General features: G+C 56.1%; 1 protein-coding gene across 2 annotated transcripts in view; it reads left to right on the top strand.

Moving 5' to 3' along the window:
• The window catches only part of HPCAL1 (hippocalcin like 1), a 113207-nt gene that overhangs the window by 89832 nt on the left and 13171 nt on the right, over window positions 1–10204 (top strand). The window lies entirely within an intron of this gene.

The raw sequence follows: 10204 nt of genomic DNA, 5'->3' as shown, positions 1-10204 counted from the left end.
CATCGGCGAATGTGCAATGACGGAGACGGCCTCTTTGTCCCTTCTTTCAGGGCGCTGGACTGCTCAGATTTTATTGGCAACAGTGGTTGATTCTATGGACAGCTTTTTGCTGCAGATGACATCACAGTGTTAAAAGTACAGTGGTCAACTGTTACATGGCACAGCAGCCACACATCATGTTTTAAGATCTTTGTTTTAACTAAACTTAGTGGGTACAATTTAGGGGCAATTCGGTACCATACATCATGGAAAGGAGGGGACAGCACAAATCATCCCACGGCCAGCCAGTCTTTACAACTTGAAGAGGTCACAGACGCGAGAATTTGGCCTTCACCAATCTTGTTTTTAGACTGGTGCTTATCTTTAAAGCGTTATGGCAGGGAGACAGTGTAAGAAAATATAAACCAACTTAACTAGCTATCACGTAAAAGCTTCTATAACTCAGAGCTAGGTGTCTTTTGGTCAAGAATAATATATGTCTAACTTATAGGAACCTCATTAAAATTCTAACTAAAGTTTACTGTATACCTAGTTAGTAGATAAACACTAGGTTTTAACTCAGTTGGATTAAAATAGGGGCAAGTCCTCAGGATGAAAGTCTTATTACACTCTTGTTGTAACTTTGTTAAGTCACACATCACCACAGGACAATAAGAATGGGACATAAGAATAATAAGCAAATAACAGGAAAGACTGAGAAAAACTGAATAGCAAGTGAATAAGAGAAAAGACGAAGTTACCCATGGCGCAATCCCCACTCAGAAACACAAAATGGAAATTATTTCCTGAGAAGTTTGGTTTTCCACCCATGTCAGCAGGCGAGCCTTACTGTCTTCTGGGGCCTGTCCTCGGAATTGCGCCGTGCAGGCAGGCATCCCCTTGTTTAGAAACCTGCCCTCGGAATGGTACCGTTCAGACAGGCCCCTTTTCCTGATTAGGAGCCTGCCCTCGGAACTGCACCGTTCAGGCAAGCTCCCTTCCTCGGCTTCTTGTATTTTCTCGGCTCCCCGCAGTGTTCTAGTTGAGGGAGAGGCAAGGGGCTCAATAAAATACAGAGAAATATTGAAGCAGGAAAGGAGATAAGAATGCGTGTTAGGGTTTTGGTCTTGGACAGAGGACTTGGGGAAAGAAAGCCTCACTGAGAACCGGCCTGAGTGAAGACCGGACGAAGGCGAGGGGGCAGGCTAATATCTGAGGCACGGCCAGTGCAAAGGCCCTGGGGCAGCAGTGTGCCTGAGGAGTGCTAGAGCAGCAGAATCAGTGTCCCTGGACAGGGGAAGTCATGCCTCACAGAGATTTTTTTTTTTAATGATTATTTTTTCCATGATAGCTGGTTTATAGTGTTCTGTCGATTTTCCACTCTACAGCCAGATGACCCCGTCACACAGACACGCACACCTTCTTTTTCTCACGCTCCGTCATAAGTGACTAGAGATAATTCCGCAGGCTCTACTCTCAGAGACTTAACCATGGTTCTAGAAATTAATGAACAGGGCAGGGACTTGGGGTTCTGCAGGAGAAGGGGCCAAGAGGGCGTGACCCCGGGCTACCCTCTCCCCTGGGTGCCATCCACCTGGCATCCCCAGTTGGCCCGCAGAGCAGAAGCTGCTGTGGTTTTGAGGCGGGCGCAGGAAGGGGACATCCTTCCTGGGTTGTGTGTCAAGGCTTATTTTTAGAGTGACGAGTGATGACTTTGCAGCATCACTTCCCGTGGGCATCCCCTTCCACCCTCAAGCACACGGGCAGGTCCTGCGTGACGAGCATTGTGGGCAAACATGTGCTCACACGCGCGCGCGCGCGCACACACACACACACAGTGGGACGCACCGCTCGGCTTGGCAATCTCATCCGCTGTGCAGCCGCTGGAGGGGAACTGTGGTCTGCAGGGGGCCAGCCCTGGCCACGGGAATCGCTGCCCGGGGCATCCCTGAGCTGCTCCGGGTGGGCTTCTGCACCAAGTGCGGTGTGGGTCCCGAGGGCGGGCAGCCCAGCCCCGGGCTCCAGCTGCCAGGGGAGAAGACAGCCGGTAGTAAAAGCCTTGCCCGGTCGGTGTGAGCTCAGTGGCCAAGGGATGGGACAGAGGGAGGCTCCAGCACGAGCGCACGAGGGATGGAGCCATGTCCCCAAGGCCTCGCTGCCTGTTGGCACCTGGCCAGGCCCCGAGCTGGGCCTGGGCCCATCCGGGCCGTCCCCTCTGCCATCTGCCTCTCCCGCCAAGCCCACCCTGCTCCTCCTCCCCTCACCTCCCAGGCATCCGCCTGGCCCCAGGCCCAGGCCCAGGATTTCTGGGACGGCCCAGATTTCACATTTCCTGTCCTGCTGAGGCCTTGAATCTTCGCGCGTTTGTCAGCCCCTGGGGGCCCGTGTCTCGCTGAGAAGTCCTCCTGGGATGGGCCCAGGAGGCGGTGGCTGCTCCTAGGACCTCAGAGGGTCTCGAGAAACTGGCTTCCCACGGATGTCTGAGAAGGTCTGGGTCAGAAAGGCTCTAGGGGGCAGTTCAGAGACTGGGGGGCGGGAAAGGTGGGCCCTCTGGTAGGCACGCTGGATGGCGCTCCGTGGCCACAGAAGGAGGAGCTGGGGCTGCCTCCAAGGGTCCCCCTCGTCGGCCGGCCTTCTCCCCGTCCCCCGCTCCCTCGCTGCTTCCTCTCACCAATTTCACGTCCCTGCTGCTGGTGGGATTATCCTTAGCTGGGCCCTGGGTGATTGGAACTCAGCTTAGTGTCCTTGGGAAAGAGGGTCAGAGGAGAACCGGGGCCTGGAATGTCACCTGTCTTTCCTCGCCCTCCTGCCACGGCCGCCCCGGACCCCCAGGACCCCCAGTCCTGTGCTGGGCTCGGAGTTGGGACTGAACTCGGAGTCGAAAGGCGGGAGGAATCCACGCCTTCCTTCCCCGCTGGACTCTAAGCGCTTTGAGGGCGCCCGGGACTCCTGCGGGTCTCTGCTCTTGGCTCTGAGGCCGCTCAGCAGGTGCTCGGTTAGGGCCGCTTGAGGGACGCTTTGTGCAAGTCTGTGCTTTGGCCCCAGTGCTCCCTGAAGAACCCCTGGCTTCTGGTGCTCTGATTTAAAGAATAAACATGGCCCAGGGCCACGTTTCTGAGCTGTCTTCACTGGGATTATAAATACGCCCTCTGATGACAACTCAAGACCAGAGCCCGGGGGCCACCGAAGGGCAGCTGGCACGTCACCACTCGTGCGCCTAGCGTCTTGGCTGGGCGGATGCCTCTTTTTACGGAGGATGACATGCTGTTTTCATTTCTCTCCAGAGACGTGAAACATGAATCAAATAGCAGATGAGATGATTCACGGGAAGTTTTCTTCCAAGTTTCAAAACACACATACAACCCAGGGATCCGTGGGCTGAACCATACGTAAGTGGAGCCAGGCAGCCACTCGTGGGAGCCCTCCCGCCAGTGGCTCTGCAGCCCCTCACGGCGTGGACCTTGCCGGAGGCTCCAAGGACGCAAGACCCCAGCGGGCCACGTGGGTCTTGAAAACACCTCTTAAGTTTAATGGTTGTGATGTCATTTCTTCTCAGTCTCTTCCCAAGATTTCTTAGAATGTGACCAAACCGCATTCATCTGGGGCACAGAAATTCAGAATTCACAGAGTTCGTCTGGGGCCGGTGACAAATGAGTCAGCACACCTAAGAACCGGGCAGAAATTAGCCTCCTGCCACCTGCTGGACAAAGAGCAAGCGGTCTGCCCACCAGGACCTTGGGGAGAGGGTCACCCGCCCCAGCCGAGTTGGGGAACTTCTCTGCTGCCGTCGAGGCTTCCACTGGGGGCAGGTGGACTGTGCCTCGGGGCCACGTTGTCCAAACTGCTATGTTTTAGATGAGGGACGCGGAGCGGGAGACGTGTGACTTACCCAAGAGGGCCCAGGCCCTGAAACTGGGGGAAGAAAGACGTGCTGATGATACCCAACTCCCACCTGCTCATTGTAAATGCCCCTCATCTCCCAGCTCTCCGATAGTCCAGCCCCTACGCTTTGCCCGAAAAAGAATTCAGAGGCACTCTTTCGGGTATTTTTTTGACTCGGATTTTACATTGGAACTGCCCTCTGGGTAATGAGTCTGAATCCTGAGGGTCTGATGGCATCCTTTCCTTCCTTCCCCTGCTGCATGTCCTCCCCACCCCCTACCTCAGTTAATCTATCCATTTGTTCTCCCCCACTGCATGTCCTCCCCACCCCTACCTCAGTTAATCTATCCATTTGTTCCCGATGGAGCGCTACTGCTCAGTATTGTTCCATACCGTTCTCTACGGCTCAGGATTGTTGTATGGAGTCCAGTCATGACCCAGGAAGGAGCCCGGAAGGTGCCTGCCAGCTGTGCCGCAGGTTCGGGGTGCTTGCTGGCTGGGGGTCTCTCCGGAAGCTCAGGCCTATGCACGGTTGAAGCCCTGGCTCCCTGCACCCCCAAGAGAAGGCCCTGCCCGCCTCCGCAGCCGGGTTCCCCCAGCCACTGGGAGAATGTCACACAGTGGGACGCACCGCTCGGCTTGGCAGTCTCATCTGTGTGGTGTGTGCGCACACGTGTGTCACAGACCCACTGAGAGCTGCCCTGCCCCGCAGAGATCTGGGCGGCCAGCCCCCCAGGAAGGCTGGGGGCTGCCCTGGGCAAGGTCCAGCGCCCTCGTTCAGTATCTGCCAAGTCCCCCGTTGGGCAGGGAACCCATCCTGGGCCTGAGCAGGATCCTCCGTGGCTGTTTGAGGGGGACCTGAACCACTTAGAAGCCACAGGAGACGTCTCACTGTTGGGGGGAGCCCTTCGTCTCCCCGGGATGGGGGTTCATGGGCCCCGTGTCACTCCGATGCCCAGGGCCTCAGGCTGGGGCCAGACTTGTGCCTTGGACACGGCGAGCCTGGGCTTCTCCCATCTTTCCCCCTCCTTTTCTCCTCGAAGAACTGGAGTTGGGGTTTCACGGGCCCTGGTGGATGTTTCGAGCTCTGGGCTCCCCGGCTCTCTGCCCACCCCGGCGTGGGGACCAGGGTTTCAGACCCCTGTGCTGGGGAGAGGGTCTGTGGCGAAACGCAGGAACCCCCCTTGCAGCCTCCGGCCTCCCTGCCTGACTCTGTTGGACACTGGGGTTCAGCTCGTTAAGCACCTTGTGCGTTTCGTTCATCGTCAAAGCTGCGAGACCCCCTCTTCTAGCTGCCTGACGCTCGAAGTTTGTCCTTTCACAGCCTTCGTTTCCCTTTATCCTCACAACTGTGAAACCAGCAAATTATTTCCATTTACAGCCAAAGAAACTGCAGAGACGCTAAGAGGCAGCAGGACGAAAAGGCTAGAGAAGGGTCGGGAGAGATGGGCTGGCCACTTGCTGCCCAGGGAGCGTCCCTCCTATACACAGACCGCATCCCCAGTGCAGCCTCTGAAGCGGGCGATCGGTTCGGTCCCGTGTACAGAGGCGCAAACAGAGGCTTGGTCTGGAGCATCGATGCAGGAGACTTTCTGACTGCAGGACCCTCTGCAGCGCCCACCGCCCCCCGACAGACACCTCCCAGGGCGTATTGGACACTGGCTGCGTGCTGGATGCCAGCCCGTGCTCCGGCTTCCCCTCCTGCTGGGAAGATGTTGCAGGGGGCAGGACCTGGGCTCCTATCCTGGCCAGGGGCATTCGAGGGAAACTGCAGGCTCGCTCTGCATCTGCAAACGGCGTCTGCTCTGCGTCTGCCTGGTACCTTGAGTCACCAGCAGCCCAGCCGGGCACCAGCAGCCAGGAGGAATGTCCTCCAAGACGTGCAGGGGCTGGTGTCGCCAGCCTCCACATGTGATAAGCCCGCTGAGCTGAGCACTCCCCCACCCCCCCAGCTCTGTCCCCCCAGGGGTGGTCGCAGGGATAGCAGGTCTGTGGAGGGACTGGGGGCAATTCTGCCATCTCCGCCCGGCTCTTGCCTTCAGCCGGCCGTGTCCAGCCTGCTGTGGCCTCTTAGCTTCCTTCAAAAGAGCAAGTAGCTTGCAGCCGCCCCAGTCCCTGAGAAGGAGACGCTGTGTGATTCAGAGGTTTGTTGGTTTCACCTTCGGCCTTTGTATGGTTCTGCGTCCCCGACCGGATCCATTGACTGTGGGGCGTGGGCCTTTGCCCGGGGGTGGGGGGGCATGACCAGCCCCCGCCGTCCAGCCCTCCTTCCCTCTCCTTGACCTTATCCTCTGCAACCGGCCTTGCGTTCTCGGCATTCCTTTACAGTCATGCTCAACGCCCAGACTCTGCGGCGCTGGGTGGGTTCTCTCCAGGCGCCCCCACCCCGCCCTGGCACACAGTGTTCCCATTGTCGCCCACCTAGAGGACTCCTGGAGCCTGGAAGCCTGGCACAGACCTGCTCTGTCAGTCCTCCCAGCTGTCGCCCCAGGGGGATGGGCGGCTCCACTCCAGCACTGCGGGTCCCCCGTCAGGAAGCCTTGTTACACACGTTGCCCATAGCCTGGGTCACCTGGGGGCTCCTGGGCACCCAGGAAGGGTCTCTGGTCTTTCCATCCAGGTGTTTCCATGCCCAGCACAGAGCGGGCCTTGGAAACGTTTATGGGCCAGAGGGAACAAAGGTTCCCTCTCCACTCCAACCTTGGGGGTGTGCAAGCCTCAGATTTGCACTAACGCTCCAAGGCGGGCAGGAGACGCCCCCGGCTCTGTGGCCAGGACTCCACACCTGGATGCCCACTGGGTCACTCAGGCCTGCCCCTTTCCAGGCGCTGCCAGCCTTGCTCGCCTGGCGTCCAGCACCCTCTGTAGAAACATGGGGCTCCCCCGTGCCTGGACATACGTGGCGATTTCAGCGTCCGGAAAAGTCACGTGGTCTTGTTTTCAGTCCTGCCTCGAGCGCTCTTCCGGTTGCATCAGCAGATTCTGTCTGTCGAGAGCCTTGTCCTCGAGGGCGTTCCTCGTCCTCGCCCTGTCTTGTTCCCTGTCTTGTTCTTTCCCCAGAGGCTCGTTTATGTCCCATCCACTAACCTGTCTTCCTCCCCGGGGGAAGCAGCTCAACGCGCTCACCCCTGAAGATTCAAGCAGCAGTGACGGTGGATCTAGGATGAGCTGTACCCCTCAAGTGAGAGATCCTAGCTGGGGATCACATAGCTGGGGGTGTGTTCCCCGGGCGAGAGGGGAGATGGCACCATCTTGGTGAATGGACCCCCCCCCCCCAGTTTGACAACCCCCCCCCCCCGCCAAGGCCCGCTACTCTGCTGCAGCTCTTCCTATTAGGGTAAATGGAACTTTCTAGAATAAAGTCTGAATTAAGGGATGTCCCTCCTTGGAGCTTCAAACTTGAGCAAGAGAGCATCTTGCCATCTTCAGCTCTGCTGTTCTTTCTCGTATCTCTGATACTGGAAGAGTCACAAAATATTAGAGCAAAAAGTTTCTAGAAGAAACCCATCCACGTATTCTTCTGTTCGTTCTCTCAGGCACTGAGCCACGCCCTTGGACACACAACCACTATTTCACATATTTTTACCGAGCGCTAGTTGTGTGCCAGGCGCTGTTCCGGGCCCTGGGGGGGACATGGTGAGCCATATGGCAATGTAATGCCAAGGAGTAGGAACTACCACCAGGGGGCAGAGTAAGGCAGATGCTGTTTGAGATGGGCTGGGAGGAGGAGGTGCCCCCAAGACTTGGGCAAAGACATGAACATCGAGGGAGTGGGCTTTGCTGATACCGAGGGGAGGGAAGGGCAGACCAGGTGGAGGGAACTGCAGTGCAAGGGCCTTGGGGCTCCAACATGTCAGTCGGTTCTCCCCCTGGCCTGAGGGAGGTATTCTCTCTCCTGCAGGAGCTCACAGTCTAGGGAGGAAAACACATAGGAAATGATGTGCTTGAAGCTGAGGTCATAAAAGAAACAGGCTAAAAATTGCTCCTGGGGAGTTCCTGCTGTGGCTCAGTGATATGAACCTGACTAGTATAGCTCTGATTAGACCCCTGGCCTGGAAACCTCTCTATGCCTTGGATGCGGCCCTTTAAAAAAAAAAAAAAAAAAAAAAGAGGCTCTTGGAATGCAAAGGGAAGAGCAGTTGCAGGGGGTTGGGAAATGCATCCCTGAGCAGATGACGCTCGAGTTGGGCTTTGGTGGATGTGTAGGAGTTTGCTGGGCGGCTGAGGTGCGCAGCCACACCAATGAACTGGTGATTTCAGAGGCCCCAGGGGTGCCGGGAGAGCTAGCCACAGTTCCTCTTCCTGTTGCAGTCGTGGTTTCTGCAAAGGAAAGAAGATCCTCTTGGGGGTCTTCCTGTTCTTTTCTCACCTCTTCCCCTCCCTCGGCCTCCTTCAGGGCGGGTCAGCTTTAGGAGAGGAAGGAGGGAGGGGACCCCTCTGCCTGGTTTGGTCGCTGCCTCTTTCCTTCCTTCTTCCTCTTTTTCCCTCCTCCCTCCCTCCTAACATCCTTTCTTTTATATGTACACACATAGATATATTTTTTGCCTTCTAGGGCCGAACCCATGGCACATGGAGGTTCCCAGGCGAGGGGTTGGATCGGAGCTATAGCTGCCGGCCTATGCCACAGCCACAGCAACGCGGGATCTGAGCTGCGTCTGCGACCTACATCGTGACTCACGGCAGTGCTGGATCCTTAACCCACTGATGGAGGTCAGGGATCGAACCTACGTCCTCACGGCTGCGAGTCGGATTCATTTCTGCTGCACCACAACAGGAACTCCTCTTTTATATATTTTTAAAGCTTTAGGGAGGCATGGGATTTTAAGCCGCTGGGGCGGGTCCAGAAGTCAGGAGGGCTTTCAGCTGGATTTCTCAACTCAAGTCCTTGGCCTGGAGCCCATCCAGCTGGTGAAGCTGTGATGCAACAGATTTTCAGGAAGCCTCTGGAAACAGGCTCTCGGAGGCTTCTGGGCTGAATTTGGATCTAGGCACACCCTGTAACTGTAGGCTCTAGAGGTGTTACTAACGCCGCTTTCCCCAGCTCTCACTTGGGGTTTTTTGTTCTCCTGCAAAAGAGGAGGAGGTGACTCCTTTCTGCAGCCCCTGCCCTTGGCCTTACACCTTAACGAGGACCAGACCTGGGTCTTCGCTGCAGCTGGCTGCTTAAGGGCACCAAGGAGTGAAATAAACACAGGCCACCTCTCCCAGCTGGGTCACCGTTAGCAGTAAGCCTGTGACCAGGGAACTGACGAACTTGAAGAGTCCCTGTTTGGTGGCCCCAAATCCATGCCTCAAGGATCCATCCAGTGCTGGGCAGCCCCTAGAAATACAACTCGAGCCACTTAATCAGTACTTTTAACTCTTCCAGTAGCTACATTAAAAAAGTAAAAAGAGGAGTTCCTGTTGTGTCTCAGCAGGTTACAAACCCGACTAGTATCCATGAGGATGTGGGTTTGATCCCTAGCCTCACTCAGTGGGTTAAGGATCCGGCATTGCCATGAGCTGTGGTGTAGGTTGCAGATGCATCTTGGATCTGCTGTGGCTGTGGCTGTGGTATAGGCCGGCAGCTCCAGCTCTGATTCGACCCCTAGCCTAGGAACTTCCACATGCTGCAAATGCAGCCCTGAAAGGGAAAAAAGGTAAAAAGAAACAGGTGAGATTAATGTTACCAATATGATTAATTTAACCCACTATATCTCAAGTTGTATCATTTTTCATTTCACATGTAATCAGGGCAGAAAATTTCTTAATGAAATATTTTATATTAATTTTTTCATATTGAGTCATCAAAATCCAATGTGGGGAGTTCCTACTGTGGTGCGGCAGGTTAAGGATCCTGCATTGCTGCAGCTATGGCATAGGTCACAGCTGAGGCTCAGATTCAGTCCCTGGCCCCGGAACTTTCGTGTGACGTGGGTGAGGCCAAAAAAAAAAAAAAAATCCGACGTGAATTTTACTCCTAGAGCACATAGACAAATTCAGGTCGGCCACATCTCAACAGCCACATGTGGCTGGTTACTGTACTGGACAAATCTAGCTTATAGATGGGAAAACCAAGGCACCTGCAGGGCGGAGGGGGCGTGGCAGGGGCGGAGTCTGGAAGCTGGGAGGCGGGGTCTCCAGCTCAGGTCTTCAGTGAGCCTGCCCGACGCCGCCCTCTAGCGGCCAGCCACCCGCACTGCAGCCTGAGCCTCCCCAGGTCAAGCTACCCTCTGCATCGGCTCCTGGCAGCTGTCACAGACTTCCTGGGACAGAACCCGCCCCTCCTTAGAGCAGCTGCACTAGAAGCCAAGACTGCAGGTGGCTTGCGTGCAACCTGCTTTCTTGGAGGAAAGAAAGACAC

Source organism: Sus scrofa, chromosome 3 (genome assembly GCF_054392235.1).
Source record: "Sus scrofa isolate SSC_HxYL_T2T_F1_AM1 chromosome 3, Sscrofa_HxYL_maternal_Yorkshire_Landrace_v2.0, whole genome shotgun sequence".
NCBI classification, from domain to species: domain Eukaryota; kingdom Metazoa; phylum Chordata; class Mammalia; order Artiodactyla; family Suidae; genus Sus; species Sus scrofa.
The sequence above is the reverse complement of the archived record's forward strand: the minus strand, read 5'-3'. Positions and strand labels throughout refer to the sequence as shown.